Source organism: Kogia breviceps, chromosome 4 (assembly GCF_026419965.1).
Source record: "Kogia breviceps isolate mKogBre1 chromosome 4, mKogBre1 haplotype 1, whole genome shotgun sequence".
Taxonomy (NCBI): domain Eukaryota; kingdom Metazoa; phylum Chordata; class Mammalia; order Artiodactyla; family Physeteridae; genus Kogia; species Kogia breviceps.
Window position 1 is genome coordinate 88,068,796 of NC_081313.1, and position 21,571 is coordinate 88,090,366.

The 21,571-nt window shown below is 36.4% G+C and overlaps 1 protein-coding gene and 1 non-coding gene across 3 annotated transcripts in view; one reads left to right on the forward strand and one right to left on the reverse strand.

The window, feature by feature from the left end:
- FBXL17 (F-box and leucine rich repeat protein 17) overlaps positions 1 to 21,571 on the reverse strand; it is a 489,758-nt gene that overhangs the window by 348,310 nt on the left and 119,877 nt on the right. The window lies entirely within an intron of this gene.
- Positions 3,265 to 3,337, forward strand: TRNAV-CAC (transfer RNA valine (anticodon CAC)). Its single transcript has one exon. It is a non-coding gene; the product is annotated as a tRNA-Val (tRNA).

The window sequence follows — 21,571 nt, forward strand, 5'->3', positions numbered from 1 at the left end:
ACCAGACAGATCACTTACCAATATTTGATTGTGTGGATGTATCATGAGTTATGTAAGAAAACAGGAAAAAACAGAAGTAGTAAACACAACTTGAATTCTGAATCATCTAACTTTGATTGAGGTTTCATCGCAAAGGGTGAAATGAACTTAAGTCCCAGAAGGCTAACACACAAAAAACAGGGGAAGTACTCTGAATAGCAGAAGAGCTAGTTAGTATTTCGAAAGGCACGCTAAGATTCACAAAGCAAGGGAAAAGCCACCATTATAAGGTAACTTAGACTTCCAGACCACCTGGGTTCTCTCCTTTTCTATATAATTGGGCATTCTCTGCTTCCTTCCTCAACCTCTGCCTGAATATCTCTTCCTCTCCAGGACATTTGCTGTCCTCTCCCCTTTCCTGTGTTTCCATCTGTCACCTTACCTCCTTTCTCTAGTTCTTCCCTTTCCTTTTCCTCATGTTTCTTCTGAATCTTTTATGCCCACTGTCACACCTTTCTTTCTTTTTTTTTTTTTGCGGTACGTGGGCCTCTCACTGTTGTGGCCTCTCCCGTCGCAGAGCACAGGCTCCGGATGCGCAGGCTCAGCGGCCATGGCTCATGGGCCCAGCCGCTCCACGGCACGTGGGATCCTCCCGGACCGGGGCACGAGCCCGTGTCTCCTGCATCGGCAGGCAGACTCTCAACCACTGCGCCACCAGGGAAGCCCTGTCACACCTTTCTTAACTGGCTGGTCATAATATGGAATGAAAGCATTTTAAATATAATTATTGTACTAATTTCAAATCAATGATATTAAACTTTTTATTTATCTCAAAAAGAAATGTAAAATAATCTGACTGCATGAAATCACTGAACTCAGACTGGGTTGCAATCCAGCTCCACATCTTACTAGCTTACTACCTTAAAGAAGTTATCTGTTTTCCAAAAAGTGTGAAAATGAGATAGAAACCTAATGGGGTTCTTGTGAGCATTCCAAGAGAATTCCCATGTGCTGGACATATACCAATCAAAGTGCTTAATAAAGATTAGTCACTACTCAATGTATACACTTCCTTCCCCCAGTTCCACGGAGCTGGCACTTCAAACATTATTGTACAAAATTAACTTTTAATCCTATCATTATACTTGATAGAATATAAAGCAGCATTTAATGATAGTTTCTGTTATGATATGTCCCACCTACCTACCACTGGACCATTAGAAATAGAAATGACAAAAAAAAAGAAATAGAAATGACAATACATAAATTGTCTATTCTATACTTGTTCACCAGGCTGACGTTATGTATAGATGGAAAAATGTAAGTTAAATGAGACTTTCATTCAGTAAAATAAAAGTAAAAAGTTTAACTGTACAAAACAAGTTTACCTGTACTCTGTAATATATATAAAATTATAGATAATAAAAGGAAGTAATCCAAATTACCTTATATTTCTAAGGGTATACTGATTCTACTTTTAATGTTCTAACTTGACAAATTATTTTACTCTAACAGCCCTTGGAGATGACAGTACATTCCTACTGTTGTTAAAGCCTTTGGAAAGCACAACAAAGTATATACACCAAAACTGGGCTTTGTAATGCTTCTAAATATCCACTGTCTTAGATAATAAGTAGAATAGCAAAGTTTCTTACCTGTGATTATAAGGAATTTAACTCATCAATATATAATTAGTTTGATTTATTATAAATATAATATTCTATAACCACAAAGAACCACCTCCTCCTTGGGAGGCTGATGCATAATGTGCAAAAAGAAAAATACAAACAAGCAAGAGCACGACCTTCGAAAAGTCACTTGTGTTTGTGAAAATATTTCAGATTAATATTTTAAGAAGAGAAAAATGCTTCCCAGGATGAATAAAATCTAACCAAGGTATAAAGTCCTAACAATCTGTGTTTTAATCGTAAATGAGAGCCAATAATCACCTGTTTAAAAAAAAGCATACGAACACCCTAATGTATGAATATAGTACATTTCTTGCATATTCATGTTTCACATTCTTTAAACAAGAAAACCTATTATCAAAAAACAAAACCTAAAATTAGGTTATACATTTTTCATCATGTCAGACAAATGCATTCACTGCTCACTAAATGTTCTTTCTTACATTTCAATCAGCTTATAAAATCCCACCTCCTTTAATAAGGTTCCCACAATAACTGGAAGTAAGATGGCGAGTCCATCACCCACCCTGACCTAGTCCACTTGGTGCACACACTTAACCTTCACAGAGGAAGCCATGCTACGTAACAAGAATGTGAGAAAAAGGCATTTCCCTTGTCAGTTTTGGCAGAAGAAAAAATAGTTACGTTGTATAAATATGTTTCATTTCATTTTTTTAAATCAGAAGCTCAGAAAGGGCAGAGCTCATGTTATACAACATCAAGACCCAGATTCATCTCTCCAGGAAAAAGGGGTCAAAGGAGGTTTTTAAGTATTTTCATAACATTCCCCAAGTCCAAGTTAACATATAACTTCAATGGGCTGGACAGATAGTAGGTGCTCATTAAACATTTATGGAATACATGAATGAATCAGTCAAATCTAGGAAAGGCAGGTACCAGAAAAACCATTATCACTGAGGATGAAATGACAAGTATACTGCAGAATTTCTATATTAAAAGTCAGTATTTGAGTGCCTATTTGCCAGGCACCGTGCTAGATGATTTTTATTTACATTTATTTAAAGTACAGTGTAAAAGTCTTAAAGGTGTTACACATTTTTTCCCAAAAAGAGCACATCTGGGGACTTCTGAGCAATAGGCTCAGCAGACAAGAGATGGATTTGTGGACCAGGATGCTCAATGCAGCAGTATTTGCAGTAATGAAAAAACACAGAAGCCTCCCAAATGTATTAAAATTAGGATAATGGTTAAATGATGGTATATATTTTTGATAGACTGCTATGTGGCCATGAAAGATCATATTTTCTTAAAACATTTAATGAAATCGGAAAATATAATGTAATTGAAAAAGCAGGATATATAATTATTAGGAGTTTAAACATCATTCTATTAAGTATATAAGCAGAGTGAAAAAACTGAGGAGATAAAATGTTAACTACCTCTTGGTAGTGGGATTATATGTGTGATTTTAATTTTCTTTATGTTCTTCTTTTCCAAAGTTCTACATCAATACTCCATTATCACAGAAAACAAATGCTAAAAAAGGAAAAAAAAAACACAGGAGAAGTCTTTTTAAAATTGATTCTCTTATTTTAACCTAAATAATTCTCATATAAGTTTAGAAAACTTGGGGACTTCCCTGGTGGTCCAGTGGTTAAGACTCTGCGCTCACAATGCAGGGGGCCCGGGTTCGATCCCTGGTCAGGGAACTAGATCGCACATTCCGCAACTAAGAGCCCACATGCAGCAACTAAAGATCCCACATGCGGCAACAAAGTTGCTGCATGCGGCAACAGAGGTCCCGCGTGCCACAACTAAGACCCAGAGCAGCCAAAAATAAATAAATAAAATAAATAAATGTTTAAAAAATAAGTTTAGAAGATTTTAAGAAACAAAATGTAAATTTTCTTAAAATTTAGAAAAATAGGATGTAAATTATTTTAACCCATAAAATATTAGATATAAATTAGTACCATATTTCTTCCTGGCCTTTATTCTTCCATGCAATAAGAAGAAAACGTATTATAAAACAATATACAATACAACTAAGTACACTTTGCTTGGTTAAGGCAAAAACAAGTGTTTGAAAATCTGTTTATATATTTCCCCTATATATTGAAAAAACATACATTTAAAAAAATTGTTAAGAAACATAATACTATGTAGAGCCAATTCACTAGTTTAGACCCAAAATATAAAGCAAAAATTTAAAACACTGAATCACTGTTCCAACATATAACTGGACTGCAAAAAAAGACATACATCTAGAACACAGTATCAAAAGGTACTTTAAATGTACACAAATATGAAATGCTTAGTGGAGGGATACATTCCAGGAATTCTCAAAGCCAATGGCTTCGGCAACATAGTGATAATGTGCTTGTATTACACAGCTTCTCGCCTGTACTTTGTCTGAAAACAATAATCAAATATATCCCAGACCTCACTTGCATGGAATTATAAAATAGGGACACATGTGCTATTAGTGACCTAATTAGGGAGCTAGAATTCCCCAATAGCCTGACTGATGGAAATTAGCATCTCTAAGTTTTCTCCATAGTCTTTTCTGGGATGCCCAAAGTAGTGCCTCGCTCCTGCCCAAGCGCTCAGCTTTAGCTGCTGTCCCATAGGTGCTGACTTGCTCTGGTTCCTGTTGCCTCCGTGTGCCTTGCAGCAGAGCCATTCAACAGAGCTCAAGGTTTTTCCTGCCTCTTATGATCACTCCAGTGTCATGGCATCGAAGTTCCTAGTCCTGGGAGTGCCAGAGCACTGCAGAAGTGGAACCAATAGCCTCCGCCCCAGTTCTGCCCCAAACCTCACCACCTGAGCCCCAATGGGCCCACCATCTCACAATGTTTGTCTGTCTCTCCATACACAGTTTCTTCAGTTTCTGGCACTCTCCCTCTAACCATAGGAATTAAAACCAAGTACCAGGGGTTGAATGAGGAATAGATGCCATACAACTTGCACCTTCCCTTACTCCCCTACCATAAAGCTCTCCCTCTTCCTCATGTTTTCAAAATATGTGCATCAGGATCTGGCAAATGCTATGTATATAAGCATGTATATAAAAAGGAATGGGCCGGCAGGAATCTACAACTTTAGGTGGTTAAGACTTGAAGTCACAAGGACTAGATTTGAGTCACTCATTTCACCTCACACCAGCTACATACTTAACTCTCCAAATCCCAATATTCTCATCTCAGTTACTGCAGTACCTACCCCCACTGAGTTGTATGAGGATTAAAAAATATAATGCATGTAAAGAATTCATATAATACAAACTCAATACAATTGTATTCAAATAAATTGGTTCATTTGGCGAAAGAGAGAAAAGATTATACGTTAATCTGGGTGAAAACAAAGTTTCTGGAATTTCATAAAGAAAGAAACACTAAAGCGTCAAAAGAAAAACATCTTTGTTCAATGAGATTTTTGGTTTAGTTAGTTGAAGAGGCTTCATCTTTTGAAATCTTAGGCAATCTGTCCTTACCTAACATTGTAGAGTTAATTAACTACTGAGAGGAGTCAATGCAACATGACAAAGTAGTGTCTAATTGGGAGTCAGATTTTAATTTTAATTCAATTTACAAATGTTTATCATCAAGTATGTAAAAGCCCCATGTAGTATATATGTATCTTCAGTGGTGGTGAGGAGTAATGTACACAGATACCCATAATAACATGAGATAAATGCTAAAATAGCCATGCAAAAATTGCTTTTGGATCACAGAAGAGAAAGCAATTAGTTTTATGCATTTGTGGGGGGGACCAAATGGTATCTTGAAAGTCACAAAGGAGAGACCTTTAAAAGATTATTTCAGGCATGGAGGTGAGGTAGGACCACTCAGAACAACAGGTACAAGGGCCCAGAGATGTAAATGTACAAAACATATGGTAAGAATGAAAAATCCAGGTATCAAATTCTGGCTCTGCCCTAGGCAGCACTGTGGCCACCTTGGACACATTATTTAATCTTCTATACCTCCGTTTTATATTCTGTAAAAATGAAGGTAAGACTATCAGATTAGAGCTTTCTCATAAATAAGGTCACTTTCATAAAAATATAACCTATTATAGTTAACTTTGTTTTATGTGTTATCAGATTTCTTCTAATGTCAGGTTTGAAATTTTTAACAAATATGTCTTAAAAATTAATACACCTAAATTTTTGATATTCAAAGTTGAATTTTTAAAGTTTTGAGCATGTTTTAATTTTTATTCATAGCATTTAACTTTTACTGCCTTCTAAAAATCTTCAGGGTATTCATGGCTTCTGGGGGTTTGTATTATTCATCTGTATGAAGCTAGGAAGTGATGTGATCATATTCGCCACATGTCAGGGATTAACATTCACACCAGCACTTCTCTTCTGGTTCCAGAATGAGATGTACTATCCTACTCTTCCCACCAAGTACAACAACACAACAAAACAAAAAAATCCTGGGCATCATATATAAAACAAACACATGTAGACTTTTCCTTTGGCTAGAAACAGCGGGACAGCAGTGTTTTCCTGAGGTTTGTTTTTGTTTTTGTTTTGGCCTGTGTTCACTGATGTTTCCAGGTTGCTAGCTTCTCCAGGACCCAATGAGGGATGTGTGAGGCAAAAAGACAATCCAGGGAATTCACCACTATGTTGTCCTCAGGTTCCCAGGGAAAGATCAAGAGATGCCAACACCATGATGATGCAGATGTTGAAATTATCTGACAAAAATGTTAAATCAGACATCATAAAAAATGCTTCAGTAAACAAGTACAGTACAGACATTCTTGAAGCAAATTTTTTAAAAAGTCTCAGTAAGGAAACAGATGAAATAAAGAAGAACCAAATGGAAGTTTTAGAACTGGAAAGTAAAATAATCAAAAGGCAAAAAGTCACTGGATGGTCTCAAAAGCAAAACGGAAGATAGAAAAATAGAAAGTACCCCATCTGAAAAACACAGAGAAAACAGACTGCAGAAAATGTAATATTCATGTCATCAGTATTTCAGAAAAAAGAAGAGAAAGAATGTTGAACTAAAACAGTACTCAAAGAAATAATGGCAGAAATTTCCCCAAATTTGGTTAAAGAAATAAACTTACAAATTCAGAAAGATGAGTGAACCCCAACAGAATAAACATAAAGAAACACATGCCAAAACATATCATAATCAAACTACTAAAAACTAAAGACAAACAAATCTTGAAAGCAGCAAAATCTCTCTATAGTTGGAATGTGAAAAACAATTCAATATTACAGCAGATTTCTCATCAGAAACCAAGGACACCAGATGGAAACGGGACAATATTTTTCAAGTGCTGAAAGAAAAGAATTGTCAAGCTGAAATTCTATATCCAGAAAAAATATCCTTCAGAAGTGAATAGGAAACCAAGACATTCATTCAAAGATGAAGAAAAACTTACAGAATTTCTTGCCAGCAGACCTACCCTGAAAAATAACAAGTAGTTCTTGAAAAGGAAAAGAAACGATGAAGAAATCTTGGAACACTGGGAAGTAAGGAAGAGGAAGACAAAAAGGAACAGTTTGATTAATACAATATACTTTACTTCTCCTCTTGAGTTTTCTAAATTATATTTGATACTGAAACATTCAAGCAGGGATAGGCTGAGAAAAATTCAAAGCCAGGTTCAACCCATCCTAATCCTCCCTCCTTCCTATTCCTTTCTCTTTCTCAACTAACAAATGGACACACTGATCTTGATCACGTGGCCTAGAGACCTAAGTCCTTCTTGACCCTGCACTACAATGTCTAGACAAGCTTTATCCCTTTTACTGCTTTAAGAAAAGAGGATTTCAGTCTCTTTCCCTGCTAGGGATGGTATGAGATAAGCCAGGAATGCATCTGACTGATATAAGACCTCTGAACGTGACTTTTAACCATGGTAAGAAAAAAAAGATTAAAAGTGAAGGCTGATTCCTATTTATGATCTGGCCCAACAGTACTAAATATATTGCTTTATTCTGTACCAACATGTTAATTTACAGAAACATATCAAATCAGTGTTAAAAACAGTATCATGCATATTTTATTACAAACTGGGACAATTCTATATTTAACTTATTCAAATAGTGAAGCTGTTTGTCTGGTATCTTTGTAAGGACATGAACTTGCACAAGAGTGCAACTTACACAGAAACAGAAAGAAAAGGGAGCACACTGCACCCCTGCATTAGAAATGCCCTCTACTCTGGCCTTGGTTCATAATCCACTACCCCAAGCAAGATGCTCCGAGGAGCAGTGCAGAACTGAGAACAACAAAACATATCTGACCCGTATTTTCTGAAACATGCTATTAGAGGTCACCTGCCCACAATTAGACATATTCCTATACTAACAAAATATGAGTACTAACAAAATACGAGTGCAGGGGAAGTCCCAATGGAGGCTACCACATTAGGGCAGGGAAACTAACTCCTCTTTCCTTTATCCAAAAGTAAAACCCAATGAATGAAGAGATTGTAAAAATAGTTAGAAAAAGCTGACAACTCTCTTCTACATCTAGGAAACACATTTTTTGCATGCAAGAAAAAAGTGACCTTTTTATTTTTTAAGAACTGTTACATATCCAAGAAACCATATAAATCTCTTCAAAGGTTTTTAAAAGGTTTAAAAGCCAGGAAATTTAGATGTTTCAGCACCATTAATGCTAACCTTGGCACTGTGACTGCTACCAATCAATTTTTTCCTTTTGGAAAGAATGAATAATTTTGATGAATGCTATTGCAAATTACACACTAAAAACACAATTTTTCATATGAATGGGGCCAATGTCTTTTGGCACACTTGTCACCATCACAATATAACTGCTAATCTTCAAATACAGTTATTAACAACTTCAGAAAATCATTTAGAAGACCAACTCTCCTTTTTAAGGTCAGTTGATTATCACAGTTAATGACCAATTGGCTTTAGCCATTACTGTCCTGAACTTTACATCACGTTTTAAACTAACAAGACAATAAATAACTATTAATACCAACATATTTTGAAGGGTGTTTTTCAGTTACCATCTATGCTCAGCAAAAACATAATTGCTTTTGTGTTTTATATAATCACTTGGTCACTTGCTGATTTTTGCTTGTTTCCTTGTTGTAGCTGGTGTTAGTTTATCATGAAAGTAGGAATAAGGGTGAAGGGTAAAAAGACAAAATCAGAGATAAACCCTATTAGCATTTTTCAAAAATACTAGTTAAACCTGCATTAGTTTAGAAAATATAAAGGGCACTGAAAGGTATCAGTGAAAAGTTAAAGCCATCTTCTCTTCACTTTCATTTCTCAAAGGTAATCACTCAAGTCTCTTAGAGTTGCTTTCAAAAAACTGTTTAATGTATATGCTTGTGTACAGTATATGTACCTCTTTATTTTTCTTTCCAATTTCATACAACAGTTTCATACTTGATACACTGTTCTGCAGCTTTCTTTTTTCACTTATAACATCTTGGAGATCCTTCCATATCAACATGCCTCGGTTTATCTCAATTATATAATAACTGCAAAGTATTCTATCATGTGAAAATACAAACGTATTTAACCAATCTTATACTGATGGATATCTAAGTTAACTATTGTTTTGTTGTCTATTTTGTTTTGTTATTGCAAACCATACTTCAATGAATATCCTTGTACATATATTTTGAAAAACATGTGAAAGTTATCTGCAGTATTCCTTACAGTGTGACTTCTGGGTGAAAGAACATGTGTCTTTTAAATTTTGAGACATTTTGCTAAACTGTCTTCCAGAAAGACTATACTGACTGATTTTCATTGGAGAGAATGTCTCTTTCTCTACCAGGTATTGTCACACCTCTTATTTTCACCAACCTGCAAGGTAAAAATGATCTCCAGGTGTTCTCACTTCGAATTCTTTAATTATTAATAAGGAGGATGTAAATCTTCTAGTATGTTTATTCAGAGGCGGTTGTTCTTAGCTATTATTATTTTCTTATTTAGTTAGAACAGGAAAATCAAGTCTGATCCCTTTAGTTTAGGGTTTGATACATAACAGCTACTCAATAAATGCCTGATCCCTTATCAGATGAATCAAACAACAGTTTAAAAGAAACCTTCCTTATAGACACACTGTATTGTCCTGATACAATCTAATACCTGGTTTTCAAAATTCTCAAGATTCCTTGACAATGAGCCAAAAGAAGTTGGCAAAACTATAGAACAAGCAGGTTACAAACAAAAGGACACACAACAGTAAACGCATTATGTAGTCGCTCTCCTGTAGCTATAATCACAGACGACGTTCTACCCTGTTATACACAACACACATTTCTCCATATTATATAAACCTTTTGAAAAGCTAAATAATATTCCACCAATCCTATAAAGTAGTATTTTCCAGGTTTTATTCTTTCTATAAAAAGTATATTTTATACATCCTTCTACAATTTGCTTTTATCTTTTCATTCAACATTATGTTGCTGAGATGTAGACATATACATGTAAATCTACTCCATTAATTCAACCACTTCCAATTATTTAATATACAGTGATTTATTTATCAATTTATGTTTAAATTATTACAAACAATGTTGCAATGGACATTCTCCCACATCTCTGAAAACATGTACAAAAGCCTCTGTAAGATATGCATATTTATGTATATATGTACCTAGCAGTAAAAACTGCTGAGTCCTCTTGCAAAAGTGTTGGAGATGATATAAAGAAAAGAGAACGCCTTTCCATTACTGGTGAGAGTATAAATTGGCATAAGCATTTTGGAAAGCAACTTGGACATATCTTCAAAGTTTCTGAATCTGTACCTATGAACTAGTTTATTCCTAAGATTTCTTCTACTCTTATAATTTCATAACTGGGAGACCTTCTTGTTACCAGATATAAAACTGGCTTAGGTGTAGAGTATTCAGAGCAATTAAGCAACAATGGGAAACATACTCATATGTGATTGAAGAATAGAGTTGGACAGGGTTAAAAAGCATCATAAGTACAAAATCAAATCAGCAAGTTTTTGTTAAATCAGAATCTTATGTTGATAACAAATTTTGGAAAAGCAGAATTCTGAAAAAACACTATTTTCGAATTGCTTCAAAAATTTCTGGAACAAATGAAATTACTAAAATTAGGAATAGCACAGTAATATATTTGGTGTGATTTCCAGCAATCATTTGTTTTCTGAAAGTTGGTAGTGAACATATGCCTGAGAATTTAAATACCATTCAAGTATATTATACTACATATAGAAAGATACATGAAACATATATCTGACTATGCCTTTCCTTGATACGAGGGTAAAAGTCACAGAAATAACTCTAGGCCTTCAAGAGAGCTTTATAGATATCAAATTTCCCTGACAGCAGAGAGGCAAACACTATTTAATTCACAAAGCTAGGTAACAGGTACTGCTGCTATTCTTTACGTTCTAATTGGAAAATTCTCAATTTCTCATTACGCATAGTGAATCTGGTCCACCATCAGATGAATCCATTACACCTGTATTCTTAGAAAAGGCATAAGCTAATATGAATATGATCTGAGGCCTCTGAGTAGAGTCTTTGGATTTTCTCAAGATCTCAGATTCTGTAACAATGATCTAAAAGATTCTAAAGAACAATCATATATCAGCTCAGCAAGTAAAAGCAAATCACCATGTCGGGGACTTCCCTGGTAGAGCAATGGTTAAGAATCCTCTTGCCAATGCAGGGGACACGGATTCAATCCCTGGTCCAGGAAGATCCCACATGCTGCAGAGCAACTAAGCCCATGTGCCACAGCTACTGAGCCTGCGCTCTAGAGCCTGTGAGCCACAACTACTGAAGCCTGCACACCTAGAGACCGTACTCTGCAACAAAAGAAGCCACCGCAATGATAAGCCCGTGCACCGCAATGAAGAGTAGCCATGCTCAACGCCACTAGAGAAAGTCTGTGTGCAGCAACGAAGACCCAACACACCAAAAATAAATAAATTAATTTAAAAAATTTTTATAAAATCACCATGTCAATAAAACATTCTCAGAAAAAACATTCAAAATCGTTACTGCATGTTCAAAGCAATGGTCGAAACTAATGTAGAAAAGCAAAGCTTTCCCAACCTGTATATGAAATTTCCCTTTAAAGACAAGTCATATGAATTATAGAAAGAAGATTTTACTCTAAGAAAAAAAGTGTTTTTTTAATCTTCATTTCTGTGCCTCAGTAGGTTGTCTATAATGGTAATCCTTGTATTTAAGCATGTGGAATAGTTCTTTGAAGACTGCCTTCAAATAATTCATACTTCCTAAATGTATTACTTTAAATCTTTATGAATATTTTTGTATTTGTTAAAACATAAGTTGCCACCTCTCCACTCAAAGTCCTTTGGATTGCAGAAGTTCTATCTTACCATTTAATGGCTTCTCTCCCCCTCCCCTTCCCTCCCCCTCCCTCTCTTCTCCCTCTCCCCCTCTCCCTCCCCCTCTCTTTTGCTCTCTTTGCAAGATAAAATGAATAAAGAAGGTCATCCTCCTTGGTTCTAACATCCAGCATTAACTATTGAGGATAATTAGACTAGCAATAATTTAAGAAATATTTAGGCAAATAATTTAAAATTTGTAAAAAAAAGTATCCACATAAGTAATAATAAACATGAAATCAACTTTTCCTACAATATTGGTATACTTAGGTAAATTCATGTTTTGAATTCACGGAACAAATTAAGGTATGAATACATTTTATAGAATCTAGAACTTCAAATGTAAAGAACTTTCAAGGTGCATTATGATAAAGAAACTTACTGGTAAAATAATTCTTAAGTGGCCAACTATGCTTCTAAGAAAGAAAGAGGAATAAAGTTTTAAGAATTTGCAAAATATTCAAGTATATTCCCTCAACTGAGCTTGAATTGGCTAAATTATATATTCTCTGATATGTCAGAGGAAACAAGACATCAATTACCAATTCCCAAAATTCTGACTATACATAGCTTCTTCCTTAATTCAGTACCCACCTAGAGAGAAAACTCTGTCCCTCATGCTTTCCTACTCTCCACTATTTAAATCACTGATGTGACCAAGTTTAATAATCTAATAAGAATTTAAAATAATCATCAAGACATCCTAAAGACATCACTTATTCCCAAGGGATGCATCGGACACTGAGAGAAAATGGAAATCATAAATGCGTCTAATTTTTCCACCATTAATTCTTCAATGTTAAAGAGTAACAGATTCCGGGCTTCCCTGATGGTGCAGTGGTTGAGAGTCCGCCTGCCGATGCATGGGACACGGGTTCCTGCCGCAGTCCGGGAAGATCCCACATGCCGCGGAGCGGCTGGGCCCATGAGCCATGGCCGTTGAGCCTGCGCGTCCGGAGCCTCTGTTCCACAAAGCGAGAGGCCACAACAGTGAGAGGCCCGTGTACCGCAAAAAAAAAACCAAAAAACAAAACAGGGTAACAGATTCCTACTTAATTGTATTCCAAGGAAAGACAATATGTTAACTTGTAGAAATAATATTTAATCATTTAACATAAGCCACAATTTCACAAGGGACTTTCCTGGAGGCACAGTGGTTAAGAATCTGCCTGCCAATGCATGGGACACGGGTTCAAGCCCTGGTCCGGGAAGATCCCACATGACACGGAGAAAATAAACCCATGCACCACAACTACTGAGCCCAGGTGCCACAACTACTGAAGCCCACGCACCTAGAGCCCGTGCTCTGCAACAAGAGAAGCCATGGCGATGGGAAGCCCACGCACCGCAATGAAGAGTAGCCCCTGCTCGCCACAACTAGAGAAAGCCTGCACGCAGCAACAAAGACCCAACACAGCCAAAAATTAATTAATCATTTTTTTTTCTTTTTGCTGTACGCGGGTCTCTCACTGTTGTGGCCTCTCCCGTTGCGGAGCACAGGCTCAGCGGCCATGGCTCACGGGCCTAGCCGCTCCGCGGCATGTGGGATCTTCCCGGACTGGGGCAGAAACCTGTGTCCCCTGCATCGGCAGGTGGACTCTCAACCACTGTGCCACCAGGGAAGCCCTAAAAATTAATTAATTAATTAATTAATTAATTTTTAAAAGTAATTAAATTTTTAAAACTTTCATTAAAATATTTTTACCCCATAAATGTAAGCTAAGTTATAATGGTAAGAACAAAGGACAAAAGACAAGCCTACCCTCTGCTTTCTCCTATACAGGGCTGTCAGAGGTACTGAATTATGCCCTTCAGCAAATCATTCAGAAAACATGAATGGACTTAGTGGGTATTATGCTAAATGAAATAAGTCAGACATAGAAAGACAAATGCCATATGGTTTCACTTATATGTGGAATCTAAAAAAATAAATGATCAAACATAAAACCAGACTCACAATTACAGAGAACAAATTGGTCTCTGCCAGAGTGGAGGTGGGGTAAGGGGGTATGGGTGAAATAGGTGAAGGGGATTAAGTGGTACAAACTTCCACTTATAAAATAAGTAAGTCATGAGGATATAATGTACAGCATAGGGAATATCAATAATATTGTAATAACTTTGTATGGTAAAAGATGGTAACTAGACTTAATCGTAGTGATCATCTTGTAATGTATAAAAATATTGATCACTATACGTTATACAACTGAAACTACCATAATATTGTAAGTCAATTATACTTCAATTTTTAAAAACAAAAATTATTTAGTATCAATGTTTATGTTAATCCTAATGTCCTCCTCCTCAAATGGGCTACATACATGTTACTTGTTCACAGATTTATTGTAATAGGACACTGTGCAACCTACATACTAACTATGTTGCTTTATTTGCATATCTATGACATTAGAAATAATTTACTGTGGCTTTAGTGAATGTACAAAGGACTTGTACAACGCAATGGAGCAGAGTGTTGAGTAGAACTCTGTCAAAGAGATTAATCAATCTTGAAGAAAAGTTTATATACATGTATCTCAATACACATTTGCTGTTTATTCTCTGACATATTGAACTATATTTCTTCCAAAATCCTGAAAAACATTAAGACAGACATAATTGTGGCATACAGATAATTACTTTATAAATAAAAATAAGTTACATTCTAGGGTCCTAAAGGCTTAACATGCAGCATATTTTAATACATATACACTGTAAAATGGATTTTAACTTTTTCATTTGGTTGTTTATAAAACATTTTCATTTGGTTGTTTTCATTTGGTATTTTATAAAATACTACAAAGAAAATGAAAAAGATATGATTTTCAATATATCTGCATTGATCCCTACATTTAGGCAGATTCAAGGGTAAATTCAAAAAAGAGAAAGAACAGGTTTCAGGGTTTTTTTAAGCAATCCAATAACTGACTTTTAATTCAGTAGCCATAGGTTTCCCTGGTTGTTGGGAATATAACAGAACTGTGTTGGGTGCATATTGAGGCTCAACCCCAAGGAATCCTGAGTTTGTGTCCATGGAAAGACTGACCAACTGCAAAACATGTTTATGGTTCCACCTCCCAGGATGTCATTTCTAACATGCGAGACATGTCAGTTTATTTCCACACGTTATATTGTCTTGAATCGGTTGAAAATCAGATAATGGAGTTCTTAAAGTCTGAAATAATGCAATTTCTTTCCAAGGTTTTTATAAACAACACATCACTTTTTTTCTAAAGCCTCTTTCTAGCAAGGCAACCCTAGACAAATCACTTAGGAAAACTCACATTTAAAGATGTTACTAAAAATAGATTTCAAACTTTGTATCTGGTTATCAGGGAGGGGCAGGAAATAACACCTAAAACATAAAGCTATTGTGCTCAAGAAGTGAGAAAGTGCTTAGCAAAAAACCAGGCACACGATAAGCATGAAAACATTTTAGCCAAAACTTTGAATACTGGCTTCTCTGTTGACTCTAAAAACAGCCAGCTCTCTGCCCTTAGATAAGCCACTAAACCTCTCCAGGCTTGTTTTTTCACCTGTAAACCATTCTCCTGGATTCCAACCCTTGCAGTCAGAAGAGTCTCTGACTCAAAAGACCAGTCTGGAAGGAAATCTGAGAGAACATCTGGTTCCTATCTCATATAAATATTATAAATAACCTTCAGAACATTTACTTCTGCCCTACCATTGGTACTCAAAAAACATCTGTTCTTATATAAGTAAGAGTAAAATTAGAAATAGGGCTTCCCTGGTGGCGCAGTGGTTGAGAATCCGCCTGCCAATGCAGGGGACGTGGGTTCGTGCCCTGGTCCGGGAAGATCCCACATGCCGCGGAGCATCTGGGTCCGTGAGCCATGGCCGCTGAGCCTGTGCGTCCAGAGCCTGTGCTCTGCAACGGGAGAGGCCACAGGAGTGTACCACAAAAAAAAAAAAAAAAAAAATAGAAATAGAACTACTGATGAAGATATTGTGTTCCTGCCTACTGGCTTTCTCTAACTGGGAGAGTGTATCTTCCTAGGTAAACTCCACCCAAAAACGTGCTGAGAAGCGATGAGAAAAGGGTCAAGACCATCAAGACTGGAAACAGATTAAGATCTAGAACAAAGCCAACTCTGCAAATCATAAATGAGATCATGATCACTGGAAATATGAGCTGTATTATTAACCTAAGGCCTGAGGCAAAGCTCAGAGTCAAGAAGGCTCAGGAAAGCCTGCTCTCCTGGCAGGTATTTTGTACCACCCTCCATTTAGGTTATTTGCATATATCTCATCTCTTGACTAGATCACAACTTCCTTGGAAGCAAGGATTACAGTCTAATTTACATTTACATCCCCTGCTATGCCTAGCACATTGCAGACATCAAATTAATATTAGGCAAATTAATTAAGTATGATGCCTTCTAAAGAAAATCAACGCTTATCTTGACATTCAAATAAAACATCAGCTAAGTTTTGTTAGCTGACAAAAGTTAAAGTCAAAACATTTATCACTGGGCTCAAGTTTGGTTTTTTTCTTTATTTTTAGGTTTCATTTTATTAAAATTATATATGCACATGGCTTGAATTAGCAAATAACTTCAGAAGGTTTATTTATTTATTTATTTATTTATTTTGTGCTAGGCAGGCCTCTCACTGTTGTGGCCTCTCCTGTTGCAGAGCACAGGCTCCGGATGCGCAGGCTCAGCGGCCATGGCCCATGAGCCCAGCCGCTCCACGGCACGAGGGATCTTCCCGGATCGGGGCACGAACCCATGTCCCCTGCATCGGCAGGCGGATTCCCAACCACTGGGCCACCAGGGAAGCCCAGAAGGTTTATTTTTTAAAAAATAGCAGACTCCTCTCCCCTGCCCTCATTTTCCCCTTCTAAGAAGTAATCAGCATTTTCAGTTCTTTCAGATTATTATTTTGGAATTGACTTCCTTATCTCTAAATACCATGCTTATGTTGCTATTTCTTGATTTCAAGTTTTAGGCATTATCTGTTGACTTTTCAGCATGAAACAAGGGTTAAGTTCTATTTCCTCCACTCAGATCCAATATACACACAATCTTTCCTACCTAGTTATATTATAATTTTGGTTAGATTCATTTTAGTGTTTATATAATTGTGACTATATAAACAGTATCTAGAGATGAGCCATTTAGCCACTTATGAAGTTAACAAATGCCTTGGGGTTTGTTGTGGTGGTGGTTCTGTATGTTCCTTGCTTAGTTATCTAACTGTGTATCGTGAATTCAATGCCAAATTCTTTGCCAGAGAATATATTTAGAAGTTTTGATGCTCATTATGACCTGCTGTGGCACTTTGGCATTTTCAGGAACAGCACAAATATTTAAATTATTTTTAACAGAGTTTTAGTTATGTTGCTTCACTGAATAGGATTATGTTAGGCCTGGGTCACAAACTGCCTGGGCTTTATATGGGTTACAGGTATTTCAGATGTTACAAAATTTTATGCTAATCAGATTATCACTTAAAAGTGTTAGATTGGTTTTAATGTGATGTAATGGAAACAGCAAAAGATATGAAGACAGACAGACATTGTAGAGAATTCTGGGCTCACCCCAACTGAACAAGTACTAACTTCTTTGAGCCTCAGTTTGCTCATCTATAAAATAGGGACTGGTGGAATATCATAAGTTGATTTCTGATTTTTCTACCCACAGGAATAATTTGATAATAATTTTTAAAAACCTGAATAAAAATGGCCATAAGCATTTACCCTATCAAGATAGGATATAAAATTGAAACTTACCAAGGCCCTAAATGACAAAGGGAGGAATAAAGAGAGTAAGTTAGAGTCATTTGGGCCCCAATGGTCAGGAAGAATAGCAAATGAAGATGATAATAATCACTATTATTAACTGAATACTTACTATTTGGCAGATACTATCTCCTTTAATCTTCACTGCCAGCAGATGTGAGGTAATTTTGCCCACTTTATAGATGAGAAGCTGAGGCAGAGGGACAAACACCCTGTCCAAGTTCACAGTGACTTAGTGGCAGAGCCAGGATTCAAACTTAGGTATTCTGATGCCAAAGTATATGCATGTGTGCACTCAATCATGACCTTGATCGTGCCTTCCATGAAGATTCAAACAGCAATGTAAATGGTGAAATGATATTAAATTGATCACAGATTTAGTAAATGTTTTGAAAGATAGGCCTATTTGTGCCTGGATTGGGGAATTGGGAACAATCCTATGTGGTTGTGTGTGTTTTGCCAAAGGTTGCAGAAGACATTGTGTTTGCATCAATCTGCATCTCCTCAGAGCAGTCACACCTTGACCCTGAAGACAGATCACAATAAGGACACCGGGGAAAGCATGTCAGCAGCTGTAAGGAGTGCTAGCTACTTCACAGGGTTATGATATATAGAGCAAGCTACTGACTGAATTGTGTACCACCAAAATTCATATGTTGAAGCCTTAACACCCATGTGATTGTATCTGGAGACAAGAGTCTTTAGGAAGTAATTAAGGTTAAATGAAATCATAAGGGTAAGGGCCCTTATGGGATAGGACTGTGGCCTTACAAGAAAAAAAAAAAAAAAAAAAGAGAGACCTCTCTCTCCCTCTCTTTCTCTTTTCCTGCCATGTGCCATGTAAGGACACAGCAAGACTGGCAAGAAGAGAGTTCTCACCAGAAAATGAACTCGGCCAGACCTTGATCTTGGACTTCCCAGCCTCCAGAACTACGAGAAAATAAGTTTCTGTTGTTTAAGCCACCCAGTCTACAGTATTTTGGACGGCCAACCAAGTAGACTAATACAGAACATGAATTTAGAAGGAACTTGATAATATTAACTCTCTTCTTCCTCTTTCTACCCTTTCATATGTTGGAGTTAAAAACAGGTAGCAAAGAAGCAGTTAGTTGTTGAAAAGAAAAATCATGTGAGATTCCCACAGGAGGAACAGATTCAAGTAAAAAACACAAAATTTCTGTTTACCACTCATTCAGGAGATTAAGTGGAACAGTATAAAGAATGAGAGATGGAATCTAAGGAGACTTGGGCCCTTATTCGTGAGATGGCTTTGGCCAAGTCATTTAATCTTTCCTTTTGCTCAGATTTAATCACGGAAATCAGGCTAGATGATCTTTAACTGTTTTCTGCTAAAATATTCTAAGATCCTATAATGTAGGTGATAAAAAACTAGTCAACAGAAGAGTCTGTTCAGGATATATTCCTAAAGTAGTAACACACTGAGAATTTAAAATGATATAAATTAGATCCCAGTAACCAAGAGAAAAACTGAACATAATAAAAAACCATTATATGCTATATCCAGAGCCTACGTATTTCCAAGGCAGTCTATAGATCATAATGAAAGCAATTACATAACTTCCATTTAAATAACAAGTTTCTGTGATTTAAAAGTGACAGGTTTTTCCCCTCAACAGCAAGTCCTTGGCTGCTATCACCTATTTTCACAGAATAATTTGAATTGGAGAAAAGAAAGCACAAACAACACTTTTTTCAAGCTGTGAGTATCAAGAATTGAAGAGATTTGATCTAGGAGGGAGTCAGGTACAAGCAAGTATGTTCGTTTAAAGAAAATACAATATCATCTATCAAAAATGTTTATCAATATTTAATATATGGGTTTGTGGAAATCCTTGACTTAAAAGTTTCTGAACAGCAAAACCTGTGAAACTCATTTTACTATGAAAAAATAGAATTAAGAATAGTTCTCAAGGAATTCAGAGGATTCTAATGTAAAAAAATTATTCCCCATGTAGCTGGAGTATATCACACAAAGCCCTGGAACTGAAACTGGTCCTGTGTTTACATCCTTGGCTTACCATATACTGGCTGTGTCACTATGTCCAACAAACTCGACCTCTCTGAGCCTTACAGTTTCCTCCACACAGTGTCAGTTTGAAATGAATATGATTAATAAATGTAAAAAGGCTGTGTAAAAATGTTATTGCTAAAAATATGAGAGCTTCTAGGAAGTCCAAAGGCATGTTCAATTTCTCGGTGTCAAAAATGTGATAATACGAGATGTAAAAAATACAAAGCAAAGGTAAAAAAGAATTCCCAAAGCAAAAGGTAAAAAAGAATTCCTAAAGCAAAAGAATCATATAAGGATACAGACAGTACCCTAAAAGACCATTATTTCAATATCTAATAAAATCAAAATTTAAATACCAGAAGGTAATGGAATAAAATACCACTTTTAAGTTTACTAATTTGAGAATACTAGTCTTTTAACCTAAGCTAAGATGAAACTTGCTTTGTAGTTACCTATAAGGTAGTATATTTTCTTGTTTCTATCAAGATGGGTAAACTCCCTACACTACTGGTTCCCTCCACAAAAATCAACACTGGAGAAACTACAGCTTAGTGAGGGAAACAGTTGCAAGGAACTTTAAAAAGAAAGAAAGAAAAAGATAAAACCATATAAAAGCAAACAAACAAAAACTATGTATGATGGAGTCAGTGTGCTTCACCTAGGTTGGGAGGGAACAAGTTGTTGGAAAACTTTCCAGTGCTGCTCTTGCCTCTCCTCTGAGATAAGCAAAGAATACACCTCACCACATCATAGAAATAAGGCAGCAGGGTAATACGGGGCAGCTTAAAGGCTTTCATGAGGTGAGAGTGAAACCCCTAGGTAGAGAAGAGACAATGAGTGATCAACAGGAAGTCAGCGGTGCCTGGAGTTGAATATGCCAGATTAACAATGACCAGAGGCTGGCCCTCAATGCTTCCCAATTCACATTAAGAGGCAGAGAGGCTATGTCCTGGGAACAAGAAATGATCTAGAAATCTAAACACTTAGACAACTATGAAGAACACCCACAATTAAATAAATACACGAATCTAAACATACATTAGCTTTCCTTTCTGGTAGGTATGAAGAAAGGGTGGGAAATAGGAAATGAAGGAGAGGGCAAAGGCATGCCAGGCAACCATTTCTACAAGCAGAGAGGGAGAAAGTAGGTTCCTATGCTCCCATATTTCTCCTGATTATTCCAATTAGGCCCACAAAAAGAGAGACAACTGCTGCTGTTGCCTTGCACTTAACTAAATCATGCCCATGGAAATTTAAGCCGGGGGAGGAGACGGTCACTAGGGGGCACCAAACCACAGCCAGTACTAGGACAGATTTGGCTCTCAGCCCAATGCCCTGAAATTCTGGCAGATGAGATACACAGACTTGCTCTAGTTATTCCATCAATATTGATATCACACATTCTTGCACTTACACAATAAGAAACTTGGACTCCCTTTATTGTCTTTTGGAAGAGTTTTACAAATCTGCTGAAGCAGAATTATTAGAACTGATGTATCAATAATTTAAAATAAACATGATATAACAAAAGCAATAAGGAAAGATATAAGCATGTGAAGCATGATAGGAAATCATTAAAAAATAATTTTAAATATTGGTACAAAAATATAATAGCTGTAATAAAAATCTAATAGAGGAAATACACAGCAGGATGGATACAGCTAAAGGATGAATTATTGATTTAGAAAATCACAATAGAAACCTTTCCTGAAAGGCAACAGGAAAGGATAAGATGTAAGAACGTGAAAGAGAAGTCAGCAGATGGAAGCAGATGTGTGAACATCCAGAT